Source organism: Lissotriton vulgaris, chromosome 4_1 (genome assembly GCF_964263255.1).
Source record: "Lissotriton vulgaris chromosome 4_1, aLisVul1.2, whole genome shotgun sequence".
Lineage (NCBI taxonomy): Eukaryota > Metazoa > Chordata > Amphibia > Caudata > Salamandridae > Lissotriton > Lissotriton vulgaris.
Genome location: NC_141691.1, coordinates 362279598 through 362296287, shown reverse-complemented (window position 1 = coordinate 362296287; position 16690 = coordinate 362279598). Strand labels below are relative to the sequence as shown.

General features: G+C 40.0%; 1 long non-coding RNA gene across 1 annotated transcript in view; it reads left to right on the top strand.

Moving 5' to 3' along the window:
* The window catches only part of LOC147718754 (uncharacterized), a 37330-nt gene extending 23956 nt beyond the window's left edge, over positions 1–13374 (top strand). The window contains exons 2-3 of the long non-coding RNA XR_015310007.1: positions 10951–11041; positions 13286–13374. This is a non-coding gene — a long non-coding RNA (uncharacterized LOC147718754). The remainder of the gene's footprint in view (positions 1–10950; positions 11042–13285) is intronic.
* Positions 13375–16690: the final 3316 nt, after the last annotated feature.

The following is a 16690-nucleotide window of genomic DNA, read 5'->3' as shown; positions in this document are numbered from 1 at the left end:
GCTGTTGCCAGGTTGCTGTTTCCAGATAGAGGCATACCTGTTTCCTGATTCCTGACTTAATCTTTTCCACTCGACTCTTCTTGAGGTGCCTTACTGGAGTTACTGCCCTTTGGCCAGAGGGCAGATTTCCCTGATTCTTACTTGGGTTAGTATAGATAATATAATGAATTTGCATAATCATTTGCAAATTTATTTTGTCTTTTTTCCCCTATCCACTCCTTGAATGCATTGTTTATTTGACATGAGTTTGATTCAGTACATTGCTAATACTTTTTCTCTGTGATAATTTATGATTTACATTGTATGGCGGTACTTGATGAACATTTATTTCACATTATTCATGATAAACCTTATAAATTACCTACTGAGTCTGTTATTATTCAGTAGTATTGATAAGTACATATTATTGCTATAAACTATTCAACTTGCCAAGGTTTTTTGCCTCAGATATATACATATTGTAAGGAGAAATGCAGGTTCTATTGTGTTTTTGGTAAGTTGTGTATAAATTTGCATTACACTGAACCCCAGCGTGAAGGGATTAGTTGGGTAGTGTAAATGGGCCTTTCTTTGTGAAAAATTATTGATTCCTGATCGCTGGATCAGGAGTTTCTGGTGCAAAATCAACCCCTTTAGTGGGAACTCAGTAGAAATATTATTCTACTTTGAGAGACCCTCTCTGGCCTCAGCTCGGAAACCTGTCCTTCTAAGGAATTTTGACTTACTTTTCAGATGCTAAGGGGCTGATTTAGAATTTTGCACACACAGTACTCCATCGAAAATGCAGCAGAATTTCCTGTTCACAAACTTGATGATCTGCCTCCTACTGAGAGATGGATGGACCATCAGCTTTCCATAGATGGATCCTCTGAAGGCTCTGTTGACAGAAAGCTATCACTGATGTCCCAGCATAGTAGAGAACTGTGGAGTAAAGTCATCACAGCACCCACTCTATTTACAATGGACAATCTGATGGTAATGTTTTCTTATTTGTTGCTACAGTTTGTTGGACAGCCATCAAAACCGAGGGTGGCCAGCCATCAAATTTTGCACCTTGACAGGAAACGTTGTGACACCGATACTTATCAAGGTGCAGATATCACAACCTGCCCAGCAGTTATCCCTAAGTTTGTTGAATGGTCCTTCAGAGTGGTGGACCTAATGTCTTCTGCTGCGCTGACAGAGTACTGTCTGTCAAACTTTAAGCCTGGTCCTAAAACCTAATGTAACCACTTTGATCACAGCAACCTACTTTTTTATATAATCTCCTCTTCAACAAGGTTGTCTTGAAATGGTGACTTGGTCCCAGTCAACAGCAAGTGATTAATGTTGTTTCTCTTTCTCATCATATATATAGTTTTGCTTCCCAAAGAGGGGATTCTTGGTTTACTTGTCAATAATTTTGGGAACTGTTTATATAAAAAGCAGTTTATCATTTTGAGGATAAAGCCATGTTTTTATTGTTGAGTAGGCAAAAATCCTTTTGATTCCAAGCAGTCAGCATAGGGAGATTCCCTGGTATCCTAAATACATTTGCCTCCTTTGCCAAATCCATTATTTAAATCAAAGCTGCGAAAATGTCTGAGTTTATCTTGACAGCTTTTGAGAGCCATCGGATTCCTTTTCTTAGAGCACTTTACCTTTATTAGCAATAAAGCCACTAAGAAAAGACTGCGTTTATGGTCTCTGACACTTTGCAGGAAGAGCTTATCTAGGGAACTCAGATCTCATTTCACTTCTGTTCAGTTTGTCCAGTGGTGCAACTGATGTTGCCTTACTAAAGGCATACATGATATATGGCAGTCTGCCCTTGAAAACATATTAAATGCTGTCATGTGAAAAACATTTGAAAGGCCATTTTATCGTTCATTCTCCATCTAAACTCTTTAAGGCTTTATGGGGGTGCTAAACCCCTAGTTCCAGTACCAGTGAGTTTGATTATGGAACTATGCATTACAAAACACTGAAATTATCATATGTTTGAGAAAGCAGGACCTATTTGCATTGTCCCCCTACTCTTTAGCCCGTTTTGACTACTCGAAGCTGGTTTTCTGATTCTGATTGTGCCCTGAGCTCTGCTAACCAGACCCAGGGCCTGTGTTCTGTACGTGGTAATTAGGTATCATTACAATTGGTACTGACAACCTACCTGTAAGTCCCTAATATATGGTAGGGCTTTTAGATTCAGAGGCCCGGTAGAGTTAATACAGTTAATAGTGCACTGCTGTGCTGTCTGCTGTCATTTTAAAAGCATCCCTGCTTTGCAGGCTGCGTTTAAAAGTTACTTATATGCAAATTCGACATTTGTATTAAAGGTACTTCCAAAGTCTGAAACTATCCTAGTTTTGCATTTAAGTCACCTCTAATGTCTCCCCGATGTGCCCCAGGAGTATAAAGCCTTGTAACTATAAGCAGGGATTATATGCCTATGGAAGGAAAACACTGTCAATTTCATTTTTCCCTATTTAAGCAAAATTGCTCCATAGGCTAAAATGGGAATACTTTATTAAAATATAACTATTTGAAGAAGGGAGAAAAATATACTTCAAAGCATCAAAATGATAGTTCAGATAAATCCAACAACTTGCCACTGTTAGATTTATTATACCTATTCATAAAAGAACTTAAATAACTTTCTTTTCTGTAAACCAAAATGCAGCCTTCCAGCAGCCCTTCTCTGATTGACCAGCTTCTGCCAGGCTAAGCCAAGCTGTCTTAATGAGTTGTGAAGTGGCCTGCACTGAGAGAAAAAGACATCCTGTGGGCGGAGATTTAGGTGCAGAGTAAAAGACAGGATAGGGGTGGAATAGCCAAACTGGTCATCATAGAGGGAATGACATTTTAGAACAGCACAGTTTCACACCCTCATCCTGCTCCCTTCAGCCAGACAGGAGCCTGTGCAATTAGATTAGCAGTGGGGCTGGAAGGTAAGTGTTAGAGAAACCTAGCCTCACCAGTGGGATGGTTTTTCCAGATTAACCTTCAGGAGAGAGTTTCTCCATTTTGGATTTTGGAAGAATAGAGCTTTCTGGTCAAGAATATGCCACACTTTGGAGGAAGTGGTAATACCTGAGGGCGACACCCTACAACCCATTGGTCAGAGGTGCCCTTATGATTGACACCCAGAAACTATGGATAAAAATGGAAGAGCTTCCCAGCAACTCAGATCCCTGCCTGGATAATCAAGAGAAGGTCTACCCTGCTGGAACTCCTGGTCTGAACTTATAAGGACTGCACCTGCTGCACATTTTGGAACTATAGCCCTAGGGACTTTGCCTTGCTTAAAAAGGATTAAGGAAGAATGCCCTGAAAGCAACAGGTACAAAATAGCTACAATAGATCACTGCCCAACCACACAGAAGAAGAAGGACTGCTCTGTTGGGAACTTGGCCTGCACCGAAAGTATTGCACTCTGGATGACTGCACCTGCTTCACACTTGGAACTACAGTCATAAGGACTTTGCCTTACTTCAAAAGTGGAATAAGTGAACTTTCTGACAGCAACAGGTTAAAAGAACTCCCCCTGCATCATCGCCATCAAGAAGAACACATTCAGAGTGTGTCCAGAGGACGTTTAAGGATTTGACCAGGTGCATTGTGGGAAACATAGTCCCAGCATCCCAAGGACCATCTCAGAGCTTCTAGACCCTTAGATTGGTGCTTTGGATATTGTGAACCCACAAGAGGAACTTCAAAAAGAAGCTCCAGAAGTTTGGAGAAGTTTGGAGCAACGTTTGTAAAAAGCTCCATAAGCAGACCAGGTGCATTGTGTGAGCTTTAGTCCCAGACCTCAAGAGGCAAGCCAATGCATCTGAACCCTTGGCTGGTGCTATGGACCACTTTCCTGCTATAAGAAACACTTCTGGCAGTAAGTGTAAAAGTGTTACATAATGCGTGGCCTGAACGCTGGGCTTTGTCCCCGTCCTGCACAACCTTTTTTTAACTTTAAGCGCTATTTATTTTAAGCATTGGTTATACTTTTAATCTTTACAAATTGATACCTCTGATTCCTTACATTAGATTTTTGTTGTTTTGGTGTCATTGTAATCCTAAAAATATTTCCTATTGTTATAAATTGGTGTTGGATTTTTATTGTGTCTTACCTATTTCATGAATTGGTGTTTTAAATGCTTCGTACACCTGTCTCCCAACTTAAGCCTGCGTGCTCGTTGCCAGCTACCAAGGGTTTGAGCAAGGGAATAATTCATTGAGACCTTGACTGAACCATTTATAGTGTTTGTGGCCTTATTACTAGTAGTAGGTGCCTACGTATGACTACTAATGAACCACTTTCCAACACCAAGGATTTACAGGGGTCTAGTATGAGGACCTGGGGTAGTGAATAGCACAGTGATCATAGTAACGTGAATCTAGAATCACTAAAAGTAACTTTCCATTTTGATTTTCAATTATAAACAATTACCATTGTCAATAGAGGCACCGGAAGACAAAACGTCTGGTAGCAAATTGCAGACAGGTGATACACAAGAATTTGATATGGTCCTGTTTTAACCCTTTGAAGGGTGCACATTTTACGGATGCCTAAGACAGGCTTTTGAGGCAGGAAACTGTTCTGGTAACAGGAGGGCAGCAGCTCCCAATATGAATGTTCAGCTGAACTCAGAGGTGCAATTCCTGCCCATTCAGGTGAACCTCTCAATCAAAGTGGTCTATTGTACGGTTCCTGAAAGGAATTTCACACCTCATTAAATGCTAAGTATAGGCTGGGCAGCTGCTGCAGAGTTAATGCAAACTGACCTATTTCAAGGCCTACTCCACTCACCTAAAGTTTAAGAATCTGCAGAAGCTAAGATTCATCCGCCAGTTCCTCCAGAAGCTGATGCGTCCCACATGTATGATGTTACACAGTGAGAAGGGGATCAACCTCTGTGAAAAGGGGTTTCAGAAGAGAAAGAGAGACTTGCCTCTTTTGTTCATCACTCACTTTAAGAAATAATCTGTACTCTTTTGGACTAATTTGTGGGCTCTTGAGGGGTTTCAAGGATCACCAGCCTTTTTTCCATTGGGGGACAAGTGCGACACAGTTCCTGAGGGTGGCACCCTGCACCCCAACTTGTGACACATTCCTTTTCTGTGACATTACTGGAGAGAGACCTGTACATCAAAGCGTGCACATTTTATTTAACAGCCCCCTGGACTCGAGTCTTTTAGATTTGTCTTATTTGCAGCACCTTTGAAATAGATCCAAACACAGACAGTTAAACAAAACATACCTCCCTTTAATTATTACCTGAAGAGAATTACATGTATTCCTCCTCACCACCTTTCTCACCTTGTTTAATATGTTTCTTTCCAAAACATTAAGGGAACAAGTTCTGATCCGACTGCAGCTCAAAGAGGGAAGGGCCTGCCTCGCCCTATTTTAAAGATTTACTGTTTTTTCTCTTTTCTTTTGTCACTCAAGTTAGTTACTTGGTTAATCAAAGACTTCTCTGAAGGGAATGCACTCACCTTTCAAAGCCTTGCTTACTAACATGTGTAATAGGGCCATTTTGTTTTTGTCCTTTCTATCACATGAACTGTATCAATTCAGCAATACCGAGGTCACTGATATATAAACATAGTCAACATTACATAAACCATAAAGCTGAAGACTAGTGAAAAAACACATAAACAAAGACAAAAGTCAAAGAATGTCTAGCCAAAAATAAGACAAATTCCATGTTTCCTGTGTGCTGACTTAAAAAAAAACTGTATGAAGATGAACCACATCAAAATAAATATCTTGACTGAGGAGGCACCACATCTGGCCTATGCCTAATAATGTCTGTACAGAATCACTGGAGTGGCATTTAATGATTTGGAACTGTATTAGATAAATTTGGTGAAATGTGTCCTCTTGGGAAAAAGCTGCACCACAACTGATGGATTTCAATAATATCTCCTACTTGGTATTCTTAAGCCTTTAGACCCTTGTTAGAAATGGGGGTCTCTAGTTGGTAGAGCTATGCACCTTTGTTCAAGTAGGGACCCTTGCTTCTAGTCAGGGTATGCGGATTGAATACTTTAGATAACCCTTGCTCACCCCCTTGGTAGCTTGGCACAAGCAGACATGCTTATCCAAAAGACCATGTGTAAGGTATTTGTACCCAAACATACAGTAATACAGTGAAAACACCACAAATGGACAACACATCAGTTTAGGAAAATAAAGTAACTTTATCTAAACTAAACAAGACCAAAACAACACAAATCCAACATACATATATACATATATTACTATTACAACAGTTACTTCAAAAATAGCACTTATAGAAACAAAGAGTTTCACCTGGGCCTATAACGATGTCGTCACAGGCATATATCCAAAGTATGAAGCTGATTGTAACATGGGCAAAGCTGGGCATGGGGTCACATGGACCTCCAAATAAGTACCTTGGAAACTAAGTCAACAGATGATGCACAACGTCATGAAGGTGAGGCATAGGTGCCAAGGCAAAGCTGGTTCCTTTCTGCCACAGGAGAGGCTAGGCGTCGAGTCCAGGACAGAGGAAGTTAGGCAGCATCGGCGATGAGGAATCAGTTCCAGTGAGGCGTTTCAACTTCGAAGAGTTCGTAAAGTCACCCTTGTTGTTTATTGGTTCTGCGATAAGGGGATCCTGGCACTGGTGGTGACGGTGTTGGTGTGAGCGCTGGTGTTGGAAAGGCCAATGACTGCAGGCTCCCAAAGGCGTCAGAACTGTGGTGCATCTTACAATTCACGAGCGGTGCCCCCAGCCTGGGGTGCTTAATACTCCTTAGCACACGTTTAGTATTACAGTTTCATCAATATACATGTGTTTCCACCATACACCAGTCATACATTCAAAAAATATTTTCAGTTCCTTTTTATTCAGGCTAACGGAACCAGGCTTTTATAGCTGTGGGATGTGTGCAGCCTGCAAATGGGCATACAAAAAGAAAAAGGAATTCAAAGGACCAAACAATAAGGAACATCGTATCTACACTACTATTACCTGTCTAAGCAAATTTGTAATATACGCCTTAGACTGCAAATGCGGCAAAAGATACATAGGAAGCACTAAGAGACCACTGAGGGACAGGATTAATGAACACATCAGGGCAGTGAAACTAGGCGACATGCGCTACCCAGTGGCAGCGCACATGTCCATCTGTCCAGCACAAACATCTTACCACTCTTTCCAATTCTTTGGATTTGAACATGTACCTACCCACCCGAGAGAGGGAAATAGAGAACTTGCTCTATGAAGGAGAAAGGCAATCTGGATAATGACACTTAGAAGTGTAGAACTAGGCCTTAACATTGACCACGATCTACACTACTTTCTAGGCACATAAACAGGCTGAAAATAAACAACTGACAAACACAGAATCTGAACAAACCGAGTCTGGTTAACTAATAGGACTAACATGTATCCGTAAATCATTATAAACATGACTTAATTAAACTCGATGGATAAAGATAAGACCTTAATATAAGTCCATCATTTCTAGCACTTGGCATAGTAACCGTGTGTTTTTTGCGCTGATATTTCCAAAATGATAGAACTAAAACAAGGGTTTAAATTAATTTCCAGCTGCTTTACTGCTAACCGACACTCCGGTTACGACACAAATGAACGGACCAAATACGAGCGAACTCCCCATACAGAACCCCTTTGAGGGTTGGAATTATCACCTCAAATAATGTGAGTAAACGTCATTTAAACAATACCGAACCTATGAGTGAATACTCCTGTTACTCATGTTGGCTAAGATTTGATCTAAAGTCAATCTCCATGATTCTTCCTCACAGTGTGATACATTTCGGAAAATAGGTACCCATTGCATGATTCATAGTTATACATGCTATCACCGATCTCAATAGACGACTATGATAAATTAATAAACAATAATCACTCTGCACAGTAATTACCGACTGCACGGTGTAAAAAAGAATACCACTGGTCTCTCCATTTTCTCTTAATGGGTTCATAATCCTTCTGAATTTTCAGAAGCACTCTATGTAAACCAAATGGTCAAAATATCATTTAAATATAACTATCAATGCAACTATGTACAAGATGTTTTAACTTAGATCACCACCTGATCACACTAAAATTACCAATACTCACAAAATGTTTGTAAATGAAAATGTATATAATGGAATAATTACAAACAGTATGTCACAACATCAAATTTCTTTACCTAACAGCCTTGAGAAAGTCGTGGGTTACATTCCCTAAACAGCGAAACACGTGTCGGCTGTGACATCTCCAAAAATAAAACACCAACGACATCCCTGAATAAAAAGGAACTGAAAATATTTTTTGAATGTATGACTGGTGTATGGTGGAAACACATGTATATTGATGAAACTGTAATACTAAACGTGTGCTAAGGAGTATTAAGCATTTTGTGGCTTTTGCCGAGCTAGAAGAGGTTAAGTGGTTCTCTTCTTCTTGTAGCACCGTATTTATGTAAGCTTATCAGTTATCTAGAATTAGGAAAGGTGAACATCCCCCTGTGGCGCCAGAACCTAGCAAGTACCACTAGCCTAGCTCAAAAAAGCCCCCAGCCTGGCGGCAGGTTGCACGGTCACTGGTGGCATCTCTGACAGAGTCAGAGTAGTTTTTTTGCTTTGCAGCACCAATCACACATTTCTTATGGCACATGAACTGGAATTGGCACTCTTCTGAATGCAGGAAGCCACAGAGGAGTCCAGGTGCTGCTCAGTGGGTTGCAGGTGAAGTCTGTGTGTCCCTGAGGCTTCAGTACAGGAGGCCGGCACACAAAGACCCTTGGAGATTCTTCTTCAAGCAGGTTTACATCAATGTTTCAGTCTTTGTCCTCTCCTTGGCAGAAGCAGCAGCTGCAGGCCAACCCAGCAAAGCACACACACAAAAGGGCAGTACTCCACCTGACAGCTCTACTTGGCAGAGGTTCCTTTTGAGTCCACAAGAGATCTAATTCTCTGGGGCTTAAAGTCCAATACTTATACCACATTTTCACTGTGTTTTGTTTATGGCAAGGGACTCTGAGCCCAGTCCAAACTAATTCTGCCTTCTATGGCCTAGCTTCATTAAAAGAGATGTGTGGCAGAGGAAACACTGTCCAATCTGGTGCTAGTGAAACACCTCCCACCACTCTAAATGCAGCCAAGGTCTGTTGCACCCAGCTATTTGTCACGCAGGAAAGGCAGGACACACATCAACCCCCCCTTGTGTCCGCCTACAGTAAATAAACAGCCCCTGTCAATTCAAAACCAGACAGACAATACACAAAACAGAAGAGGCACACATAATTAATTTTTAAACAAGAAAAGGCTTACTTTCTAAAAGTGGCATTTTAAAACCCACAATTTACAAAACATCTTCCGAAAAAGATGTGTCATTAAATTCTGAGTTCAGAGAGCCTCATTACTATTTCTCTACGCTGTCCCAAAGGAAAGTTATACTTGTAAGATGTTACAAAGCAACTCTTAGGTCAGCCTATGGGGCAGATGGCGTTCAAAAGTGAAAAATTAAATGTACAGTATTTCACTATCAGAACATGTAAAACACACCAGTACATGTCCTATCTTTTACATAGACTGCACCCTGTCATTGGGGCACTTTGGGCCTACCTGAGCGGTGACTTACATATCAGAAAAGGGAAGGTAGGGCCTGGCATGTGGTTGCACTTGTCAGGTCAATATGGAAGTGTGAAACTGCATGTGCAGACACTGCAGTGGCATGTCTGAGATACATTTACAGGTCTGGGTGGCATGATCAGTGCTTCAGGCCACTAGTAGAATTGTATTTACAGGCCCTGGGCACATACAGTGCACTGTACTAGGGACTTACCAGTAAATCAAATATGACAATCATGGATAACCAATTATAATCATAATTAACATGGATAACATATACACTTTAGCACTGATTAGCAGTGGTACAGAGCCCAGACTTCTAAAGCCTACAAAACAGGTCAGGAAATAGGAGGAAGAAGCAAAAAAGGTGAAGAAAAAAGCATGAGGAAAACCCTGCAAAAAGGGCCATTTCCATCAATCCTGGCTTGCTTTGAATACAAGATGCTACAACACATTTGCAGCTGGAACTCACACTACTAGACATTGTTTCCATTGTAATTCATCCACTTAATTGGTTACTGGTCCAGGAAATAAATATTTTAAAACACTATCTTCAATAAGTTGTTCACTCTTATGTTAGCCCCTGCTTTGTCCAAGCAAAATTATGTCTGTAATGATCAGCAAAAGCCTTGTGTCTTGTACAGACTTTTAGATGTATCATTCTGTAGAGTCGTTTCCATGCAGCTTGACAATATACTTACTTTCAGTGGGTGGACTGTTGAGACTGACCCTTTCAATCTTGAAAATAATCACTTGAATATGTTGAGACCTCTTTATCCTGTGTATTCATCAGTATTTAAAGACCTCTGACTTGTCGGTCTATTTCAGACCTATTTGAAGGGCATTCGATCTTGAATTGCTCAGAAAACATCAAAATGAAACACCAATAAGATTAAGAAAAGCAGGAAAAGATGTAGGTTCTTTATATACCTACTAGTTACCAAGTAGAACTCCCTTCTTCTAGATTTAAGAAGGGAAACTAACTTAATGAAGTTTTGGAAATAGCTTAAATATGATTATTCTGTTTGTAACATCATTTTATTGTCTCTTGCTCATGCACCTCTCTAAAACTCAGTGTCACAACTCCCTTTGGTAATTGTTTTCTCAATAAATAAAAATAGTAGCACAGAGGGGAGTGCAAACTTTGTGAAATTACATATTATGAAAAATAAATTTTACCAGTACGTCCAGTAATGTTTCTCTCTGATGGGATAACGCACTCAAAAATGTTCTGATACCAGCAGGACTTTGGTTCAAGGAGAAAGTGTCTCTTGTTAAGGCAATTTCTATGTGGACCATCCACTCTTCATGGAAAATCACACTCAATTTCGCAACATTTTGCACATTTTGTGTTACAGAGGTTCTGGAATTTTGTGAGACTACTCTATGATAACAAAATTTCACACAGGAATAAATACAACAAGTGGGTATTCAAAGCTTCCCCTAAAGGTAAGACTGCTTCAATGTTTTTCAGAAAAAGCAATATGAAACTAACTGTTTCTGAGAATGATATGTTATCCTTCAATGTCATATGTTTAAATGCAGTCAGTGGAGTGGAGAGGCATTTGTGCAGATAATGTTTTCATATTTGATTGCTAGCCTTCATCTTAGGCGACTGGGCTATTCACTCTCCATAACATGTGTGATAGTATGTGTGTTGTGTGTAAGGGGTTAGGCTGAGAGACCCTCTCTTGGTTATTCACAAATTGCACAATGCTTCATGTATTTTAGTGTAGCCAACTTCAATACGATGAATATTTAAAGATGAAGCAATAATTAAGGCCCATTTAAAGGCTGGGTTAGGGATCACTTTAGTTGTAGTAATATCCCTGTTCCTGTTTCCAGTTCCCCTTTTTAAACTCCACCCTAACACCTGTCATGTATAGGTTAGAAAGACACCTATAGCCTACCAGTTCCAAGAGACAAATATATGTCATTTTTATCTTGCCCAATAATGTAACATCTCAGAGGTAGTCTGAAGAAAGCACTTGACTGGACCGACCATCTTGTAGAAAAGAGAATCTTATCCGATTTGTAAAGATTATCCTATATTCTGAGATGAAAGTTCTGTCTGATCTCTCCTATATTTCCTACCATGCTTTTTCTTGCCCTTCCCTGCATTGCCATGTTAAAAATGTTTCCCCATACAAAGATGGACAGAGGCTGCACTACAGCTAAAGACACTTTCCCTAGAATATGGGCTAAGATTAACAAATGAAAGAACTAAATCTGACAGGAAGGGGGCCAAAACATATAACAATTTCTATCATTTTAGTCGCATAGACTACATCCTAACTGATCTACAATGATAGCCACTTCTCAAAGACATTCTGGTAACAGATATAATGGAGAGTGACCACAATTACTGTGTCTCATTAAGGAATCTTTTTGCTGTACTCTGGAAAATAAATTCCACACCACAGTTTGTGCTAGAGACCCCGCAAATGATACATGACAAATCAAATTGTCCTTGGCAATAGAGTCCCCTGATCTCTGATCTTCTGTTCACATAACTTAAAATCTGTAAACCTGTCTAGTGGAATTGTTCAAAAGCTCCTCTTGTACATCACTCAAAGACATAACCACTGACATCCACAAAACATTTTAAAGAAAATTCAATCCAATTTTATTATTCCAACAACTTGTGCAAGAAGGTGATCACCCAGAGCCAAAACTAGGTTTTACATGGAGTGCAGGTTATTACGTGGGCAGTTGGGGAAGGCATTGAGAATGAAGGACATTCAGGCTAAAAGGGAATGGAGTGATGGGAGGTTGCAGGATCTGAAATTGGCCTGTACCACTGAGGATTCTATTAGATTCTGGGCACTAGCTAAATTGCGAAGGAATAGCCGAGCACCAACCCCACACAATTACATTGCCCCTTTGGGCTGGGTTGGCAATTTTTCAAATCTTTACTTACCAAGTCCTTCCTCCATTAAAGCGAATGATAAGCCAAGTGTTCCCTATTCGGATAATTGTCTTATATCATCTGAGCTCTCATTTGATCTAACTGATGTCTCTCTTGCCCTGGATGCAATTGCCATGGTAAGAGCATAAGGACCAGATGGCATGCCAGCAGAATTATTTCTGCAGGACAGAGTCAACTGGTCCAAGTATATTCTTATCCTGTCAAATGCTATTGTATTTGGCGCGCGAATACTAGACTCCTGGAAAGAACCCAGAGTCATCCCCACATATAAAAAAGGTGACATATCCTTGCCATGCAACTACAGGTCAATCAGCTTAATTGACTACATTCCAAAAATATTTGCATATCTGGTTTTGTGCAAAACACAGGAGTGGATCACTGACAATGATATCATATCAGCCTTTCAGGCTGGCTTCCACAAAAAACATCTAAAATGGATATTGTTTTTCATTTTCTCCTTTTATATTGGAGGATTGTGGAAATCGGTGGGGTCAGCATGTATGTTGCCTTCATCAGTCTCAAATAGGCCTTAGATTTGGTTCCTCTTAAGAAGTTATAGCAGGTGCTCAGTGATAAGGACGTGCCCATGAATCTTCTCACGCTATTAATCTGTATACATAAGGGAAACTATGTGCATGTTTAATGGGGGAGCCTAGGTAAGTTAACTGATCGGTTTCCCATCAATAAAGGTGCCTGCCAAGGCTGCTTCTTAGATCCCGCCCTGTTTTTTTACTCTTAAATGATATTGTTTATTCTCTTTCTAGTTTCCCAACTGAGTATCCCACTCTGGCCAGTATACAAACACCTACACTGTTATTTGCAGATGACACCTTACTGAACCCCAAGATAACGTGTGAGTATTCCGCCTTGAGAAATTCTGTTGAGAATGATGTATTTTTATTAATCGGTTTGCTTTCATGTTTGACTTTCTCAAAATAAAGCCTATTGATTGATTGCCATGTTAACTTCTTCCTAGAATATTTAACTAAACTTGGTTTAGCTCATTTTACTCTGTATTCTACAGCTTTCAAATAGGTGGTCTAATTACAATCAGTTTCAACACCAGGCAAAGAAAACTCTCACTAGACTGTTCTGAACATTTGTTAGCCAAACAGATAGCCTGCTGTGCTCCTATACCCTCTCAGCATCTGAACCGGCTCAAAAGATGACATGTGCAGATTTGTACGGCACAGTTGACTTGCTTCTGGCATGTCAGCTGTTTCACAATAGTTGTCCTTACTGCTCATGCAAAGAGCGGTACTTCCTTAACTTCAGAGGCTTGATCAAGTGATGGGGTTAGGACAACTTTCCCACTCATTATGTATTAGTCCCTCTAGACCTTGGCTAACCCTAACCCCACGTGTAAGTAGGTACGAAAAACTAAATTAGCAGGCACAAATCTTAATAAAGGCTGTTAGAAAAAGGGTTTCTAGTTAGCAGATGTATGCACCCTGTCCAAGCAGGAACCACATTCCTCGTCATGTACACACCATAAATAAACCTGTCCTCACCCTCTGGTAGCTTGGCACAGAGCAGGCAGGCTTAACTTAAGGGACAATGTGTAAAGTATTTGTGGAAACACTACAAACAGAAACACAGTGATAACACCACAAAAAGACTCCACATCAGTTTAGAAAAATAGATTATTATTTTATAAATGAAACAAGACCTAAACAACAAAATTCCAATAAGTAGAAGACAATATATTTATTTTTAAAGATTAAATGTAAGCATAGTGCTTAGAAGCAGTAAACACCTATGGGGGTTATCTGGTTGCGCTATCTGGCCGACGAGGGGTGATATCCCAAAACCGGTGCTAGTATGCTTGTTTCCAGTCCAGGGAAGGTCTGGCCTGGCAGTTCAGGCTGGGCTGCTCCCGTGGGAAGTAGGATCAAGGCGTATTTGCATATGGCTTGGTCCAAACTGGAATGGTGTGGTGAGCAAAATAAAGATGGGTTTAGCCCCAGAAATCTGTACTGGGGGTGAGTGTTTGACATTGTTCAGCATTCCATCCACATTTGTTCTTTTTGCATCTTTCCAAAAGTGACATTTCTAAAATAGCAATGTTAAGTCCAACTTTGCCCTCAAGGAGGATTTATCAATACGATTGCAATGGTATTACACAGCTACTCCTTCTCAATAAGGGATTCAGGCTTAAAAGTGTAATAAGGAATTCCCAATGTTAACCTATGAGAGGGGTAGGCCTCACAGTAGTGGAAAAATGATTTAGGTGTTTTTCATTGCCAGTACATGTTAAACTTAAAAATATATGAGCTATCTTCTACTTGCACAGCACCCTGCAGTATGGGCTACCTAGGATCTACCTTAGGGGTGAGTCTAAGGCTTGGCAACAGATTTTAAATGCCAGGTCCACATGGCAGGGTAAACTGTACACACAAGCTCTGCAATGGCTGGCCTAAGGCATGTTTAAAGGGCTATTGTGTGGGTGGCACAAACAGTGCTGCAGACTCACTAGTAGCATTTAATTTACAGACCCTTGACACAGGTAGGGCACTGTTTTAGGGACTTTCACAGTCTGGCATGATGGTACTCCCAAGTCATCATGGAAATCACCACGGTGTGGATCATAATATCAATGTATTAGAAATCGAAAATAGGTATCTTAACTAGATACAATGAATATTTGAAATATATCATGTACTACCTTGTTTACAATCTACTTTTAGTAGGAGATTACTTAAAATCTATCTACGCCTTACAATTTGTGAATCCTTGGCACACCATAAGTCTTAGTGGCCTTTTCAAGACCAATTACAGTGATTGACATCTATTTGCCAGTATTCACACTTTGTCTGGTGCAGAGTTGTTATTATAGCAACAATTGTACTGTTCTCACGACAGTTTGTAGTGTACTATGTTCTGTAGATCTGTTTCAGGTCATTTATGAACAGTCATTTTTATTGTGATAGTGAATACTCTCTGAAAAGGCCAGTTTCTGCATTGCTTATCCCCCATTGAAATCACTTCTGAAAACATCACCTTAAAAGGGTAAAAACTCAGCAACATTGAAACACTGAATAAATGAAGATGGACCGATCTGTGACATGTTCTCCTATCAAAGGCAAAGCCGGGGTAACCATCAGTATGGAAGTGCTGATGAAAAATGTGTGTGGAAATTAACCCTAATTGATGAATGCTGACTTGATTGCTTAGGATAATAGAATTAGATGGGGAAATCGATATCTTTCTGGTCTTCCTGAAGAAGGCTAAAATAGTACTAATAGCTGTATTTCCTTAGAAACTTGGATTTACTTGGATCTGCAGAAAAAATTTAACAGTGACCTTGAAATTGAAAGGGCTGACAAACTTGGCTGTCAGAGGGGGCATTGACTTTACAGCCCAGAAAGCAGAAGCTCAGGAAGGAGGGGCTGACACCATACACTGTGCTATAAAGGTGCTCTGGTCCTACCACAGCACAGAACATGCTTGCTGTCAGAAGGGACATTGAGGATGATGGAGCGAGCTTTAGAAAATATTTTATTCTAGCTCGTGATGTCCTACTCTCATAACTTGAAATAATATATTAATGAGTGTTTGCATGATTTGTTTAATTAACTCAACCTAGATTGAGTTTGCACCACACATATACACGCGGGAAACTAATTACATGTGCTCTTGTTGCATTTGCAAGTCTGTTTTGTAACACATGATTAATATTGTTTTGTCTGTTATGTCTGTCCTATTGTCTTTGTCACTATTAATATGCGGCTGATCATTCATGGCATGTGCTTTTATATGTGCTTACATGTTTGTCCTATGTTGTGTTTGTCTGTCTGTGTATTATTTAATTATCTTTTTACTCTTTCAGAAACATAAAGCGGGATTACATGAAGAATGGTAGATATTAAATGTGCTGCTTTTCTGTGTGCTTCTGCTAGGTGACTTATATTAATGGGTTAACTTTAGCTATTTAGGTACAAAACAGAATGACTTTCATTTCCTGAATTAATTATTCTTTTGTGTTTGTTTAAATAATAGTTTTTTCTGGAAAGTGACGCAAGTTAAAAGTGGTGCAGTGACGCAATCAGAAGTGGCGCAGAAAAGGCCTGCTGTTGTTGAAAGCCACATGAGAAAACCATATTTCGAAGTGGATGATAAACTTTTATTCTGAAATCACTTGACAATGAACTTCTAAAGACAACTCTGTG